This window comes from Tachypleus tridentatus, chromosome 2 (genome assembly GCF_004210375.1).
Source record: "Tachypleus tridentatus isolate NWPU-2018 chromosome 2, ASM421037v1, whole genome shotgun sequence".
NCBI lineage: Eukaryota > Metazoa > Arthropoda > Merostomata > Xiphosura > Limulidae > Tachypleus > Tachypleus tridentatus.
In genome coordinates this window covers 147,440,492-147,456,741 of record NC_134826.1, presented here as the reverse complement: position 1 = coordinate 147,456,741, position 16,250 = coordinate 147,440,492, and positions in this window count along the sequence as shown.

The following is a 16,250-nucleotide window of genomic DNA, read 5'->3' as shown; positions in this document are numbered from 1 at the left end:
AGATTACGAGTCGAGCACCTTAACCACCTGCTCATGCCGGGCCCGGGGTTTTGATACCTGTGGTTGGCAAAGCACTGATAGCCCATTATGTAGATTTGTGCCTAATTCTAAACATAGAAACGAAAAAATTTACTGTTTCCACAACATCCGAAGGCAATCCATTTCAAAGGCCAACTACCCTGTTAAAAATAAAACTGTATTAATTGGAGATGATTCCTATACTGCCAAAACCTATATTTGTGTCCTTTAGTCCTAATGTTCTCACTGTTAAGTATGAAAAATGATGCATCAACTCCCTTTACAATAATAATGATTTCAACCAAATTCGCCTGAAATTGTTTTATCTTGAGAGAAAAAAGAACCCCCACCTCCATCCCAGGCACCCTTCTTATAATCATTCTCTGAACCTTTTCCAACAATTAAATGTCTGTCATAAAGAAAGAAACCTGAGACTGAACACAATATTCCAAATGTGGCCTAAGCAATGACCTATACAACGAAATTAGAATATCTTTAGACTTTAATTCAGTATTTCTGTAGATACAACCTAAAGTCCTATTTGTGCTACCACTTACAGTAGCACACTGCTTGGATCCACTTACAATGGCACACTGCTTGGATCCACTTACAATAAGCACACTGCTTGGATCCACTTACAATAAGCACACTGCTTGGATCCACTTACAGTAGCACACTGCTTGGATCCACTTACAGTAGCACACTGCTTGGATCCACTTACAGTAGCACACTGCTTGGATCCACTTACAATAGCACGCTGCTTGGATCCACTTACAATAGCACACTGCTTGAATGGCTTCAGAGGCTGATCAACTTTTACACAAAGATCTATTTTTTTTCTCAATACTCTTAAAGTTATTCCCATTAAAATTACACTTATAATTCAAATTATAATAACCTGTGTGTGCTTTTCGTATAGCAAAGCCACAAAGGGCTATCTGCTCAGCCCACCGAGGGGAATCGAACCACTGATTTTAGCGTTGTAAATCCGGACACATACCGCTGTACTAGCGGGGGCTATAATAACCTACATGCATTATTTTGCATTTATTATAATTAAAAACACATCTGCCATTAATTTGTTCCATTCACTAAATGAGTTAAATTATTTTGTAAATCAGTAGTGTCTTTACAGATAGTAACACCAGGACTTTAATATCATTTACAGATCTAAGTAATTTATATATATATATGTATGTGTATTATAATTTAGTCAATATTTCTTTTTAAATTCATAGAATAATTTGTCTTCCAAATTGAAATATTATTATTTTAATTATTTTATTTTTCTACCTCCGCTGCCGAAAGTTATGTTCATTCCCTTTGTATTTGTTTGTCAACAAGATTTCTCGAAAACACAAAGTGAATGGATTTGGACGAAAGGTTGTACACGTTTGAGCTATGACCAAACTTAGAAGCGATTAATTTTTAGATGTTTTAGGTCAATAAAATAAAAAGATTGCTATCTAATAAACATGGAAATCAATTTTTCACACTACTTTTGCTCTGTAACTCAGTAAAAAATTACCATATTTTGATGAACCTTGGTGAATCTATGTAGGATATTATTCCTCATTGTTCTGCCTAAAATCGTCCGTGTCCTTTCATAACGAAGGACACATGTTCGTTTGTTTTTTTTTGACAGTCGAATATGGTGAACCCTGCATGACAAGGTCTGGGCTCTTCTGTGTGACCTTTCAGTCTGTGTTTAGTTTCTCTCTCCAATCACACTCCAAATAGTTTAAAAAAAAATTAAAATCGTAAATGTTTTGTTTATTTTCGATACTTTCAGTGTTTTAATGACGTTTTCCGCAATCCATAAAACCCTAATGACCGAGCAGGTCTGGGGGTTTATAACGTTAAAATTCGGGTTTAGATATATGCGGTTGAAACAGCACAGATATTTCATCGTATAGCTCTGTGCCAAACAAACTTAAGACTCGAAAGCATTTAATATTTCATATACCAATGAAATATAAAACTATACAGTGTTATATTCTTTTTTTTTAGTCTTTTTAAAAGCTTACGCCAGAGAGAAAAAAAATCTTCGTCACAGATATAAATGTAATGTTTTTATATCTACTGGCTACCATTCTGATTTTACAATTTCAAATACGATTACAGTAGAAATATATATTAAGAATATTTACGGATATTGAATAGTATAAACAAAATAAATCTGTTTCAGTTGTGGAACCTAAAGTTCTTATTGTTGCTGCGAATAACAATGCTGGCACCATTCTTTTTATATGACAGCAACTGTTAATCTACCATCGAAAAACTAACACTAGTCAGTGAACATGTCAGTAAGTTATACGGTATTCTGTCTTTAATATTTCTTTCAATGACATTATTGCTCAGAATGCTTAACGAACCTATTTATTATAAAGATTATTCTGCATTATTAGGACTAACCTATACAGTTATATGTGGACTCAACTGATAGCTCGATGTGGCTTTGCGCGAAATTCAAAACAAACAAACAATCTTATAGCAAAGCCACATCGAGCTTTGCACACTCCCTAATTTGGCGGTGTAAGACTAGAGGGAAGGCAGCTAGTCATCACCACCCTCCGCCAACTCTTGGGCTACTCTTTTATAAACGAATAGTGGGATTGACTGTGACATTATAACGCCCACACGGCTGAAAGGGCGAGCATGTTTGGTGCGACCGGGATTGCTATAAGAAAACACAAACAAACTCAGCATTATATCTATATAATTAACTATATTCAGTACTAGGCTGAATTTATTTTGACCTGATGTATAAAGTAAACTTTCTTAGAAGTTAATATTAATAGCATAAATGTGTTGATATTATAATTTCGTTCTCATTAACTAAAAGTTATATACTTTTCGAAGTCAATTACAATATAACATAGAAAATACTTAGTCTGATATCCAATTATTTTGTAAATTACATTACACATATATATATTCCAATAGATTGCGAACTAAAATATAATTTCAATAATTTCAAAGTTGACTCGGAATACCAAAAATTAACAGGGTTTGCGACAGTAACAATATTTAAATAAGAGAAACAAAGAAGCAAAAAACGTGTACAAATATAATTGTGCTATCACAAATCTGCTAGTTTCGCTTGGTGATTTTATGTGCCAAAAAAAAACACAGAAAAATGATTTATGTTCATAAAATTGGATATATAAATTAAAGGAGATTGGAACGTCAAATAATTTTCAATTTTTAATCACACCGAGAACGAGACTACTTTATCTACGAAGACGTCAAGTTTCGTAGACACATATAATGAACTATTTGTTATTTAAAACATAATTTTTAAAGGTAATTTAATGTTGTTACTTTTTGCACATCAATTTTCTACGTTTCAATGAGATTATGTTTTGATATTTCAATATATTTTGTTTTAAATTTACGAATTTGACAATGTATGAACCTATACTCGTAGTATAGTACATTCTCACTTATTAACCCCTTGCTTCAACCACATTCTGCAAGCCTTAGTCATTACTTCTCTATCAAAATAACAGAGGGCGTTCCAGGAATAATATGCATCGAACTTTATATACACGTACCTTTATTTTAAGGTCATTTCATAACGAATTTTGTAATAAAATTATACAAATATAATTCTTTCTGGTATTTGCATGATAGAATGAACAATACATATGATAAATTATTGTAAGAAAAAATAATGTGATAAACTCTTGTGACAAAAACATATGTGATCAATTATTTTAACAAAGCAATACACGTGATAAGTTATTGTAACAAATAATACATGTGATAAGTTATTGTAACAAATAATACATGTGATAAGTTATTGTAACAAATAATACATGTGATAAGTTACTCTAACAAACAATACATGTGATAAATAATTTTAACAAACGATACATGTGATAAATTGTTGTAACAAACAGCACATATGATAAATTATTGTAACAAACAATGTATGTGAAAAATTATTGTAATAACAAATACATGCGATGAAGTATTGTCACAAAAAATACATGTTATGGTTACTCTAACAAACAATACATGTGATAAATAATTTTAACAAACGATACATATCATAAATTGTTGTAACAAACAACATCTGATAAATTGTTTTAGCCAACAATACACGTGATAAATTTTTGTATCAAACAACATGTGATAAATTGTTATAACAAACAATACATGTGATAACTTATTGTAACAAAAATATATGTGATAAATTGTGTTTAACAAACATAGGATAAACTTTCTAACAAACAATACACGTGAAAAATTATTGGAGCAAAATATACATGGGATAAGTTATCGTAACAAACAACACATGTGATAAATAATTTTAACAAACGATACATATCATAAATTGTTGTAACAAACAACATCTGATAAATTGTTTTAGCCAACAATACACGTGATAAATTTTTGTATCAAACAACATGTGATAAATTGTTATAACAAACAATACATGTGATAACTTATTGTAACAAAAATATATGTGATAAATTGTGTTTAACAAACATAGGATAAACTTTCTAACAAACAATACACGTGAAAAATTATTGGAGCAAAATATACATGGGATAAGTTATCGTAACAAACAACACATGTGATAAATTATTCGAACAAACAATACATGTGATAAATTATTGTAACAAACAACACATGATAACTTGTTTTAACAAACAGTATAAGTGATAAATTGTTGTAACAAACAATACATATGATAAGTTATTGTAACAAAAATACATGTGATAAATTATTGTAACAAACAATACACGTGAGAAGTTATTGTAACAAACATAAGATAAGCTTTGTAACAAAGAATGCATGCAGTAAATTATTGTAACAAACAATACATGTAATAAATTATTCTAACAAACAACACATGTGATATATTGTAACAAAGTATACATATGATAAATTGATGTAAGAAAGAACACGTGATAATTAAAAAAAACGTCATATATTATTGTGATAAGCAATATATGTGATAAAATTTTGTAAGAAACAACACATGTGATAAATTATTTTAACAAACAATGTATGTGATAAATTATTGTTACAAACAATACATGGGGTAAATTGTTGTAACAAATAACATGTTATAAATTGGTGTAACAGACAATATATGTGTAACTTATTGTAACAAAAAATATATGTGATATGTCATCGTAAGAGATATATATGTGATAAATTATTGTAATAAACACATGTGATAAATTATTGTAACAAACACGTGATAATTTATTCTAGCAAGCAATACATGTGATAAAGTATTATAAGAAAGAACATACGCCACAAATTATTTTAACAAACAATACATGCGATAAGTTATTGTAAAAAACAAGACCAAACAATTTATGCAATACAAACTATTTAGTCATATATTATTTTAGCAACAAAATAACACTATGTAACAAAATTTTTACTTTTTTTTTGTTCCTGGGCAGAAGTGCTATTTCCCAATTGCTTATGTCTAAAGTAAATGGAAAAAGACCTATTTTTCTCTTCAAATTTTGCTTTTGTGACCTGGGTAGTGAAATTTACAAATTTACCCACTTTCCAGAACATTCCAGGTAGATTCAGTGCTGAGCAGCTGACAGAGAAATTTCTCGAACTTACAAGAATTTTCAAGAACTTTCTAGAATGTTGTAGAGCTTACAAAAAATTTCTAGTATGTTGTAGAATTTACGAGAATTTTCAAGAATCTTTTAGAATTTTCTGAACTTTCCGTAGTAATATATATATATACAGGGGTTCAACACTCACCATTTCAGCTTAGTTCTAGCTGTCTAAGTGACACATATACGTATCTGATTTTATCAGAGATGACATCAAAAAGCTGCAAGCATTTTCCAAACGCATTCTGCTATGTATGTGGCCAATTTATCAAGACAAGAGCGAAAAAGTACTCTGTGACAGCATCTGCTAAAATGTGTGAAGACATATTTCGGCATACCTGTCAGAGGTCAAGACAAACCCTGAGCACCTCATTTTATCTGTGACCACTGCAAAAAAAAACTCTAAAAGGTAAGACGGACAATTATTGCTTGCTTAAATAGTAAGATTTTATATTATACAAATTTTAGACCTTTTAAAATTTAAATATCGTTTACTTTTTAAAAATGTCCAATTGTATAGAAAAATATCACATATAAAATATTTTGCATGAACCTCTTACACATTAGTTGTTGATGAAATAAATTTATTCTTCATAATAATTTTATTTTGCTTTTTTGTAGGATGGTACAGAGGGGAAAAGAGAGCCATGAAGTTCGCTATTCCAAGAATTTGACGTTAACCCACTGACCATTCAAGCAATTGCTACTTCTACAAGGTGGACCCTTACAAATGTCGGGCTGGCAAGAATGCAATTGCTGTCATGTATCCGGACCTTCCATCATCCACCGCCCATGCTCCACACCCCCTTGAGCTCTCTGCACCCACTCCGCCAGAGAGAAAGCAGCCATCCTCAGAAGAGAGCAGCAAATCCGAAGAGGAGGTAGACGTTGAAGATCCAAATTACAATTTCAGAGGTGCAGCTGGTGAGAGAAACCCATACTACCACAACTAAAGAGACCTAAATGACATGATCAGAGATCTTGGTCTAACAAAGACGAATGCCGAGCTTTTGACATGTAGGTTCAAGGAGTGGGATTTGTTAGATGAAAGTCGCAACACAGAGGAAGCGGCACTGACATTTTTCAAGCTTCTTTACTCGTCAAGATGTGCTCTGCTTCTGCCACAATGTATCCGGTCTGTGCGAGGCAATTGGAATTGCCTGTAACCCGAACGAGTGGCGTCTCTTCATTGATAGCTGATCCAGTAGTCTCAGAGCTGTGCTGCTCCACAACGGGAATAAGTATCCGTCTCTTTCCCTGGCTCATTTTGCACCTCAGAGAGCAATACAGCAGCATCAAGTTCTTGCTAGAAACCTTGAAATATGATGAGTATGGCTCTGAGGTTACCGGAGACTTCAAAATTACATTAAAGTCACAAATCTCGAAAAAAACTACTCACTTCTAAACACTTTTGTTCATTTTGTATAAATACATGTAAATATTTATTCATATGTTGTTTTATTTAGACCTTATATAAATGAAAATGTGCGAATTTCCCCGTTTTAAATAGAAAATGGGTTAATTTTTAAATTTCATTATCCAGGTTACACAAGCAAAGTTTGAAGGAAATAATGGCCATTTTCTGTACCTTTACAACGTAAGCAATTAACAAATAACACATACTATCCAGGAACAAAATTTGTGTTACATAGAGTAATAGATGTCATACAATTCCGTAACAAAAATACATCTGATAAATTATTGTAACAAACAATACATGTGATAAATTGTTCTAACAAACAACATGTGATAAATTGTTGCAAGAAAGAATACATGTGATAAGTTACTGTAACAAACAATACATGTGATATATTATTGTAAAAACAATACATGTGATAAGTTATTGTAACAAAGAACACATGTGAGAAGTTATTGTAACAAACATAAGGTAAGCTTTGTAACAAACATGTGATAAATTGTTGTAACAAATAATAATTGTGATAAATTATTGTAACATACATGATAAGCTATTGTAACAAAGATATGATAAAGTATTGTAACAAACATATGATAAGCTATTCTAACAAAGATATGATAAAGTATTGTAACAAAGATATGATAAGCTATTCTAACAAAGATATGATAAAGTATTGTAACAAAGATATGATAAAGTATTGTAACAAACATATGATAAAGTATTGTAACAAACATATGATAAGCTATTCTAACAAAGATATGATAAAGTATTGTAACAAACATATGATAAGCTATTCTAACAAAGATATGATAAAGTATTGTAACAAACATATGATAAGCTATTCTAACAAAGATATGATAAAGTATTGTAACAAACATATGATAAGCTATTCTAACAAAGATATGATAAAGTATTGTAACAAACATATGATAAGCTATTCTAACAAAGATATGATAAAGTATTGTAACAAACATATGATAAGCTATTCTAACAAAGATATGATAAAGTATTGTAACAAATATATGATAAGCTATTCTAACAAAGATATGATAAAGTATTGTAACAAATATATGATAAGCTATTCTAACAAAGATATGATAAAGTATTGTAACAAACATATGATAAGCTATTCTAACAAAGATATGATAAAGTATTGTAACAAAGATATGATAAGCTATTCTAACAAAGATATGATAAAGTATTGTAACAAAGATATGATAAAGTATTGTAACAAACATATGATAAGCTATTCTAACAAAGATATGATAAAGTATTGTAACAAAGATATGATAAGCTATTCTAACAAAGATATGATAAAGTATTGTAACAAACATATGATAAGCTATTCTAACAAAGATATGATAAAGTATTGTAACAAAGATATGATAAAGTATTCTATCAAAGATATGATAAAGTATTGTAACAAAGATATGATAAGCTATTCTAACAAAGATATGATAAAGTATTGTAACAAACATATGATAAGCTATTCTAACAAAGATATGATAAAGTATTGTAACAAACATATGATAAGCTATTCTAACAAAGATATGATAAAGTATTGTAACAAACATATGATAAGCTATTCTAACAAAGATATGATAAAGTATTGTAACAAACATATGATAAGCTATTCTATCAAAGATATGATAAAGTATTATAACAAACATATGATAAGCTATTCTATCAAAGATATGATAAAGTATTATAACAAACATATGATAAGCTATTCTATCAAAGATATGATAAAGTATTATAACAAACATATGATAAGCTATTCTAACAAAGATATGATAAAGTATTGTAACAAACATATGATAAGCTATTCTAACAAAGATATGATAAAGTATTATAACAAACATATGATAAGCTATTCTATCAAAGATATGATAAAGTATTATAACAAACATATGATAAGCTATTCTATCAAAGATATGATAAAGTATTATAACAAACATATGATAAGCTATTCTATCAAAGATATGATAAAGTATTGTAACAAAGATATGATAAGCTATTCTAACAAAGATATGATAAAGTATTGTAACAAACATATGATAAGCTATTCTAACAAAGATATGATAAAGTATTGTAACAAAGATATGATAAGCTATTCTAACAAAGATATGATAAAGTATTGTAACAAACATATGATAAGCTATTCTAACAAAGATATGATAAAGTATTGTAACAAAGATATGATAAGCTATTCTAACAAAGATATGATAAAGTATTGTAACAAAGATACGATAAGCTATTCTAACAAAGATATGATAAAGTATTGTAACAAAGATATGATAAGCTATTCTAAGAAAGATATGATAAAGTATTGTAACAAACATATGATAAGCTATTCTAACAAAGATATGATAAAGTATTGTAACAAACATATGATAAGCTATTCTAACAAAGATATGATAAAGTATTGTAACAAACATATGATAAGCTATTCTAACAAAGATATGATAGAGTATTGTAACAAAGATATGAAAAGGTTCTCTAATAAAATACGAGAAGATATTCTAACAAACATTTGATGGGCTAGTGATTTGAGTGTAGGTAACAATACTTCTATAAATAGTGTGTGAAAGTATAAATACATGATAAATGGATTACAGAGCTGGAAGACCTTCTCGTGCAATCAAACTTCACACTAACCATTTATTAAATATTTTGTAGCAAGCATGCACGTGAAAAACATTTCTAAAAATGAGAAACAACGTTGCACGGTCCATCACATCAATATGTTATTTAAAAAAGTTTAAAACGCACGAGCTTGTGCATGTAGTACAACGAAAAGTACTTAATTACAAAGTATTTTAAAATATCTTAATTTAATTATAAAATAAAATTATTTCACTTGTAATACTAACCATTCGAACCACATTGCTTGTAATTCTGGTAAGATACATAACTCTAGTTATGATACTGCTACTTGTAAACCATCAACGTAAAATGTTTTATATTACATGAATTTTTATTTAATTAATTAAAATGAAATAAAAAAAAAAGAAATGCCTGATTTCGTTGAAATGTTATATGTGGGTTTCTGTGTTCCGTAAACTACATTATACTGTATTGTTATAGTATACTACATTGTACTGTATTGTTATGGTATACTACATTGTACTGTATTGTTATAGTATACTACATTGTACTGTATTGTTATGGTATACTACATTGTACTGTATTGTTATAGTATACTACATTGTACTGTATTGTTATAGTATACTACATTGTACTGTATTGTTATGGTATACTACATTGTACTGTATTGTTATGGTATACTACATTGTACTGTATTGTTATAGTATACTACATTGTACTGTATTGTTATGGTATACTACATTTGTATTGTATTGTTATGGTATACTACATTGTACTGTATTGTTATAGTATATACTACATTGTACTGTATTGTTATAGTATACTACATTGTACTGTATTGTTATGGTATACTACATTGTATTGTATTGTTATGGTATACTACATTGTACTGTATTGTTATAGTATACTACATTGTACTGTATTGTTATAGTATACTACATCGTACTGTATTGTTATGGTATACTACATTGTACTGTATTGTTATAGTATACTACATTGTACTGCATTGTTATGGTATACTACATTGTACTGTATTGTTATAGTATACTACATTGTACTGTATTGTTATGGTATACTACATTGTACTGTATTGTTATAGTATACTACATTGTACTGTATTGTTATAGTATACTACATTGTACTGTATTGTTATGGTATACTACATTGTACTGTATTGTTATGGTATACTACATTGTGCTGTGTTGTTATAGTATACTACATCGTACTGTATTGTTATGGTATACTACATTGTACTGTATTGTTATAGTATACTACATCGTACTGTATTGTTATGGTATACTACATTGTACTGTATTGTTATGGTATACTACATTGTACTGCATTGTTATGGTATACTACATTGTGCTGTATTGTTATAGTATACTACGTTGTACTGTATTGTTATGGTATACTACATCGTACTGTATTGTTATGGTATACTACATTGTGCTGTATTGTTATAGTATACTACATTGTACTGCATTGTTATGGTATACTACATTGTACTGTGTATTGTTATGGTATACTACATTGTACTGTATTGTTATGGTATACTACATTGTACTGTATTGTTATGGTATACTACATTGTACTGTATTGTTATGGTATACTACATTGTACTGTATTGTTATGGTATACTACATTGTACTGTATTGTTATAGTATACTACATTGTACTGTATTGTTATGGTATACTACATTGTACTGTATTGTTATGGTATACTACATTGTACTGTATTGTTATAGTATACTACATTGTACTGTATTGTTATGGTATACTACATTGTATTGTATTGTTATGGTATACTACATTGTGCTGTATTGTTATGGTATACTACATTGTACTGTATTGTTATAGTATACTACATTGTACTGTATTGTTATGGTATACTACATTGTATTGTATTGTTATGGTATACTACATTGTACTGTATTTGTTATAGTATACTACATTGTGCTGTATTGTTATAGTATACTACATCGTACTGTATTGTTATGGTATACTACATTGTACTGTATTGTTATAGTATACTACATTGTACTGCATTGTTATGGTATACTACATTGTACTGTATTGTTATAGTATACTACATTGTACTGTATTGTTATGGTATACTACATTGTACTGTATTGTTATGGTATACTACGTTGTTGCTGTGTTGTTATAGTATACTACATTGTACTGTATTGTTATGGTATACTACATTGTACTGTATTGTTATAGTATACTACATTGTACTGTATTGTTATAGTATACTACATCGTACTGTATTGTTATGGTATACTACATTGTACTGTATTGTTATAGTATACTACATTGTACTGCATTGTTATGGTATACTACATTGTACTGTATTGTTATAGTATACTACATTGTACTGTATTGTTATGGTATACTACATTGTACTGTATTGTTATAGTATACTACATTGTACTGTATTGTTATAGTATACTACATTGTACTGTATTGTTATGGTATACTACATTGTACTGTATTGTTATGGTATACTACATTGTACTGTATTGTTATAGTATACTACATTGTACTGTATTGTTATAGTATACTACATTGTACTGTATTGTTATAGTATACTACATCGTACTGTATTGTTATGGTATACTATATTGTACTGTATTTTACTATTTTATTTTATACAATACTACGCTAAATTATAGTATGTTATACAATACTCTGATAAGCTACACTATCTTTCTCTAATATTGTAATTTTGTTCTGTGTCATCAAACCGATTGAGTGCTAGTAGTTTTGAATACCAGTGTTATTGCAAGGAAATTCTCTGTAGATAAGCATTGTGCTTTATGAGATACTAAATAGATATAATAGAATACATTACTTAGGCACTTTTAACAGCATAAAGTTTGGAGACGGTCTCGGTTGTTAAGCTGTGGTTAATCAAAGGCATTTTTTCTCTTTTCGTAATCTTTTTATGTCGATCTCAGCATCCATAAACCTGCATATTATATTATGATGGTAGTTTGGAGCATGTATTAACATACGATTCTCTTCGAAGCAAGAACATTTTACACAAAGTCGCTATTTGGAAACTTCCAAGCAGTTCGAGTTTGTTTGTTTTTTCTATTCTTTTTGTGCTTTTATAATTGACAGAAAACCTATTGACCTGATCAGCTAGTTAATCTCAGTAGCTATGACAACCAGAAGGCACGGGAAACTAGCTTTTTGTGTGTGTGAGTCTGTCATATATTTATTCGGTCACTAATGATGAATGGTGCCGCCCGAGAAGAAAGTTACGTTGTCCCCTCGTCTGGAATGGTTAGACCTTGGTGAACCTTTCACGAGCGCGGTGTTAAACGCGTAGCACTGAAGCGGTGCGGGTGAGACGCTCTTTTAACGAGGTCCAGCCTGTAAGTTGAGCGGTAACACAACTGGGTCTTTGTGCGCAAAGGCGCTCCTCACTAAAAAAAAATGTGCTCAATGAATGACTAAGCCAGCGTGTGGGCCATTGCTGGTTTTTTGGGGGGGCAGTTCAGTTTGGAAATTCGTAAGCAGAGATAAAGTTCAGTATAAGAAAGCGAGTATGTATTAATTCCGGTAATTTGAAGAATAACTTAAAAAAAAACCCGGATGATCGGTAGAGACTCTAGGCAGAAATACTTGTGAAATAGACACAAACTTATAACTTATTCTCTAACTAGCACCACGCAACGCCCTTTTACTGTGTTTTCCATGTGAAGTGGATAGTGTAGGATATGATACGTGGATAGTGTAGGATATGATACGTGGATAACGTTCAGTGAATGTCAGAATTTTTTTATTAAGTATTATACTAGTTCGAGAGCAATTCGCTACTTCTCGAAGGTTAAATATACACCAGTGCTGTACATTAAGAACAAGCATATCGTTGTGTGGATTTCTATACACGTTGTGCACACGACTAGATAAATGAAATCACTGTACATGTAAGCGTTGTGTAGTCATGAAAATTTCTACTACAAAAGTCTTTGGAACAGTTTATCCTATTATTACTTCAATATTACATAAAATAATAGTGTAAGGCTTACAAAATATAAACGGTTACCACGTCATGACAGCAAGAGATCAAAAGTTTGTTCGGCTAGCGGCACTGGTTCTGTTACTGACTGTCAAAAGGTTAGTACTGTCCGGGACTAGTGATCCAAGCCTACCTGGCACCTCATTTCACGGTAAGCGAATGTTGAATATTTTGAAGTTAAAGATTAAATACAATATTTGATATTGTTTATACCTGAGTTCTGAACTAGTGTTTTGAAAGTGACTTAAACTATGTACAAATGAGTGTTTTTTTTGTATTTCTGTTTCAGGAAGTAGTCACTGAAAGCTGTATGTTAGAACCTAGTTTGTATAATTATCGATATTTTGGTTTAAGCAGTTCAACGTTAGGAAATACGGTTTGTTTTTTGTTTTTTTTGTTTTTGGATTTCGCACAAAGCTACTCGAGGGCTATCTGTGCTAGCCGTCCCTAATTTAGCAGTGTAAGACTAGAGGGAAGGCAGCTAGTCAGCACCACCCACCGCCAACTCTTGGGCTACTCTTTTACCAACGAATAGTAGGATTGACCGTCACGAATGTGTCGCAAGTGGTTTCTTCTGACAGTTCACTTCGTTTACTATGTGTGTTGTCTTCTGCAATAAGTCTACGGACTTAAAACGCTAAAATCCGGAGCTCGATTCCCTGCGTATACAAATAAATACAGTATTGTCTTTTTCTCAAATTGGAACATAAAATATTGTGTAATTTTATGACACCCTGTATACTGATATCCCGTACAGTAAGTATTCTGCCTATTTGTTCTGTCAAGTTCTGAATATTTTGTTGTTGTTTTTTTAATTTCGCGCAAAGCTACTCGAGGGCTATCTGCGCTAGCCGTTCCATAATTTAGCAGTGTAAGACTAGAGGGAAGGCAGCTAGTCATCACCACCCACCACCAACTCTTGGGCTACTCTTTTACCAACGAATAGTGGGATTGACCGTCACATTAAAATGAGTAAAGCCTTTAAACAAATATTACAAATATCTGTGAGGAATTCTTTTCTTGTTTGATATATCTTTTGCTGTTTGAGACACATAAAAATAAGCAAAACTGGATTAGTTCAGTTCAGTTGAATAAACAATTTCTGTAACGTTTGTTATACAGGTTTCGTATTAAATCTCTCCCTATCCGTGAAACGATGAAATATTCAGTATAAAAGTTCATATTATGTCTCTCCCTAGCCATGAAACAATCACTGTAAACTAAGGTATAGAGTTTCTTTATTAAAACTAATTAAATATATTGTTCTTAATCAGAAATATTAAAATGCATTGTTTTATTAGTTGAGCACCGCCAATGTTATTGATATTTGCGGCCTTAAGTAACAAGTCAGTAACATTTCTAGATGTTCGGGCATCTTAAGAGATTAGCTAAGCTAACAAGACGATATTCGAAACATACGTAACTATTCTGTACTCGCGAATTTAGGAAGCACCAGAGACAAAATGTTTAAGTGATCGTAACAACCGAGTTTCGAACTACATCATCTGATGGATTTAAGATAATCGCATAAACACATTTGTTATTAAATCTACAAGAAATAGAATTTCTACTTACAAATTCTGGTAATGACACACTTAAATACGCATATATTTATCACAGTTATGCACCTAATTATATTAAAAGTAAAGCAAAGAATAATCTACTTTTCGTGTTTCTAGTACATATATTTTTCATTATAAGGTCCAACTTGTATTGTTGGTATTATAATACGTGGATTTAGGACTAGCCAAAATCCCATATGCTGGCCAACTTCTTCAAATGTTCTTAAGGTTGCAACGAAAAATATGACCGATAACGAGAGTACGCAATTGGTGAATTAATGTATTCTAGTCTCATTAGAATATTTTGTTTCAGGGCACTAGATACCCCTAGTTAGGCAGGTGTATTGAACGAGCTACACTGTATAAATCAAGTTATTTTAGGTTGGTAATTAGCATAGGGTTCTTTGCCAAAATCGTATACAAGGCCTTCAGACATTTCTCTCTGTGCTCCCGGTGACTCGGCAGTACGTCTCAGGGCTTATAACTCTAAAATCTGGGTTCCGATACCCGTGGTGGACACGCCACGAATAGCTCATTTCGCAGATTTGTGCTTTTATTCCAGTAGCCGTTAGGTTCCCCACATCTTCCTGTAGTTGTCTTCGTAAACTAAAAATTATTGTGAAGATCTATCTACTTTAACACTTTATTTTACAGTGTTTTTGTATGAAGTTGATTTGACTTTCTTTTAATTAATAATGTTACACCTCTTCCCATATAGGGCTATATTTAATCAGAAGTTTGACAGGTTTCAGGCTTTTAACATTATATTTTTATTTATATGACAAAAAGCTAAACGAGAGGATTCGTTGTATAAGTAACATAAAAAAAAGTAAAATTCAAAGAGCTTGTTTTTACACGCTTTACCACCTACAAATGTACTTAAAGTTAAGACTCATTTCAATGACTCGAAGTTTACACGCGCGCGTGATGACTGAATTTAACGTTTAACATAGGTCCCTCGCGCAGATACTTGTGTCAGTTTACACGAGTGTTCTTTGTTCTGAAGCATAAGCTAG